The sequence below is a fragment of the Triticum urartu genome, chromosome 3 (genome assembly GCF_003073215.2).
Source record: "Triticum urartu cultivar G1812 chromosome 3, Tu2.1, whole genome shotgun sequence".
In the NCBI taxonomy this organism is placed as follows: Eukaryota; Viridiplantae; Streptophyta; class Magnoliopsida; order Poales; family Poaceae; genus Triticum; species Triticum urartu.
Genome location: NC_053024.1, coordinates 340,391,289 through 340,394,560, shown reverse-complemented (window position 1 = coordinate 340,394,560; position 3,272 = coordinate 340,391,289). Strand labels below are relative to the sequence as shown.

Below are 3,272 nucleotides of genomic sequence, written 5' to 3'. Positions count from 1 at the left end.
GTTTTAAAGTAAAATAAGCAATATATCATATATAAGCCTTGTCTCATGATACAGGATTGGACAACATAAATACATTCATTCAAAAATGATGTCCTTCGAACATTGGCCCTCTAGAATGCGGATCCTTTCAGGACATCATCAAAGTACTGCTCCGGCGTGCGATGCTCTTTTCCAGCTGGCAGCCCATCGGTTGCAAGCTTGACGGCATCCATCTTCGCCCATTGCACCTTGACATGGGCGAAGGCCATCCGCGCACCTTCAATACAGGCCGACCGCTTCACGACATCAAGCCGAGGGCAGGCGCTGACCAACCGCTTGACGAGACCGAAGTAGCTACTGGGCATGGGTTCGACGGGACAAAGACGGGTTATCAAATCCCTCATGGCCAATTCAGCCACCCTGTGCAATTTGGTCCATTGCTTCAGCTGATCGCTGAGGGGCATAGGATGCTCTGGCGCAAGGTACTGCGACCAGAACAACTTCTCCATTGAGCTCCCCTCTTCGGCCCGGAAGAACTCAGCGGCATTAGCAACACTCCGGGGCAGGTCCGCAAACACTCCTGGAGAACTACAAATCCGGGTTAGAAAGATATACCTTTTATTCACAAATTTGCTCTTCATGTTAAAGGCCTTACCCGCCGCAATTTGCCTTGCCTAGCGCTTTAGGCTTCGGCCTAGGCTTCCTGTGCACTTTGGAGCGCCTTGGCAAGTTCGGAATTTTGCTCTGAACTCTTGCGCTCTAAGGACTCACATTTGCCTATGGCATCCTTGAGCTCTTGCTGGACTTCCTCCACTCGTGATTCATGTTTAAGGTGGGAGGCGCGCTCCTCCTCTGCCTCCTTCTTGGCCTCGTCCAGCGCACTCTTGAGGGTCTCGACCTCAGACGTGTCAGCTGCAAACATAATTATGAAACTCATTGAGATACTACATCATAGCTGGCATCGTTTCAAACATGCTTCGGTATTACATACCTTGCTTTTCTTCTAGCTTTTGCCTTAGCTTGGATGCTTCGACGGCATGGGCAGCTGACGCCTGCTTCGCAGCCTGCTTGTTCAAACATATAGGTGCATTAGTCTCCTGCATGAGTTATTAGATCCTCTATTCGGTTTTCTTTCCGAACATCGAACAGAGTCTCAAGGGCTACTATCTATACACAGGCGTTCTTTCTATACAGTTAAAAGATACTATAAGGCACATACCTCAAAGCCTCTTAAAAGGCTAGTGTAGGCTTCGCTCAGTCCACTTTTCGCGGACTGAACCTTTCCAATCACCATACCCATAAGGGTACGATGTTCTTCCACAATGGTGGCGCTCTGAAGCGCTCCCACCAGAGTGTCCAGCACCTCCGCATTGACAGAGGACGCCCGGTGTTGTAGGCGCACCCCCTTCTCGCAAAGAGGGTTGCTCATCTGTTTCTGGAAATGTGTGGGTTTCCGGAGCGACATTTGGTTGGGGGCCAAACTGGACATGGCCCTCGTCTCCAGTCTCCATAGGGTTGGTTCCCCCATGTTCTCGGCAGCCAAGGTGTCACCCTTCGGCACCGTCTCACCAGCCTCCGGCACCTCTCCCTATTCCGGAAGGGTCCTTTGGGACGACACCTCAGTGTTGTCTACTGCAGGGGGAGGAAGCTCGTGGAGGTGAATCGATGTCCATCATGTTCGGACCCAGCGAATTCCCAGTAGAGGAAGATCGCTGGGAGAGGACATGAACCGGACTGCAACATTCAATTTAAGCATGTTATAACTATAAGCCAGAAAAGCCGGACATATATATATAGGGCGGGTCTATTCTAATAACACCCTTAAGACCTTATTCTAATAACACCTATCCTTATTCTGATAACAAAACAACCAACTTCACGCGACTCCGAAAACTGCACGATGCGAGAAAAAAAGCCCCTGTCCCCCACCTGCTCCACTTCCTCCCACCCACCCAACCTCCCGCACAGCCGCATCCACCCCGATCGGAGCCTCACCCGTCCCCTCACCTCCACCTTCCTCGCCGGCCTCCCACGGCCTCGTCCCGCGACGCCGCCCGATCCCGCCCATGGCCATGGCTCTGGCCCCGCGACGGTTGGCCTGGGTGGTCCCGTCCGCCCTCACAACACCGCCCCACCCCTGGCCACGGCTACGACCCCGCCCTGCGGCGGTCGGCCTCGGCGGCCCCGGCCCTGCAGCGCCGCCCCATCCCTGCCGCGGCTACGGCCCGCCACGCGACGGCTGGCCTCGGCGGCCCCGGCCCTGCAATGCCACCCACCCCCATAGCCGTCCAACGGGCACAGCCCATGAGCCGCGGCACGGACCACGTCGAGGATCTGCCTCTCCCTAGATCCGTCCGGCGAGCCTCCATGTCCTGAGCTCCGCTTCGAGGATCCGCCTCCCTCCTACATGGATAGGTCCGGTGAGCCTCCACCCTGACTCCCAACTATGCAGATCCACTAACTTCGACGCGGGTGACCTTCTTTGATGTGCGCCTCACCCAGCGATGGGGCCCCGCATCACCGATGTCGTCCTCCAATGAGCAGTGACCCGAGCTTGTCTCTTCATCTCCCTGCTGTTCATGGGCGCAAGTGATGCGGTCCACTATGTTGAGATAGTGCAGTGCGCTAGAAGCCCTTTTGTCGGCGGTGACCTTTTCTTGGGGATGCTCGAGGCTGGATCCAGGCGGCCCGGTGCTCCGCGGGGGAGGCAAAAAGGGATCCCGTCGTTGGCCGCCTGGCTCGCTGGAGGAGGAGGTCGGGAAAGGATGGCTGACGTGGTGCAGCTCATTCCCACCTAATGAGCAGTTCCAGCAGCATTCCATGCCGCATCCACCATGGTGGCTCACCCCCATGCACACTATTTTTGCGTTTTTCTGTAAATAAATCTAAGTGCAAATTGCAGCTCGCTGTTGTTAGCTCTTGAGGTTCACTTAACTGATTTTGCAGGAAGAACGTGGTGCACTTCAGTTGGATGCCGCATTGCATCTTTTTGCAGGTTCCCTGGTCATTCAGTTTGCACGGCGAAGCCCCCTCCGTGTAGTCTGCCGGCGCAGCCATGCAGTACAGCAAGTCCGTTGTGTGCAGTCCGTGTAATTCTATGTTCTGTTTGTGCAATGTAGCATGCGTGATCATGCAGTTCAGTAGTGGTTTGTGCGTGTGTATCTTTGAACCTCACTTTGATCTCTCGCGCACTTTGGTATAAAAACTCCTCTCTTGTCCACTTGGTAAACAGAAAATAAAAACATCTGAAAGAAGGAAGCTCCCTTCTATATTAGATGAAGTTCACTCGCTCA

At 54.3% G+C, this 3,272-nt stretch overlaps 1 long non-coding RNA gene across 1 annotated transcript; it reads left to right on the top strand.

Moving 5' to 3' along the window:
- Positions 1-1,216: 1,216 nt before the first annotated feature.
- On the top strand, positions 1,217-3,272 carry LOC125543951. Its single transcript, XR_007299157.1, has 2 exons — positions 1,217-2,399; positions 2,926-3,272. It is a non-coding gene; the product is annotated as an uncharacterized LOC125543951 (long non-coding RNA).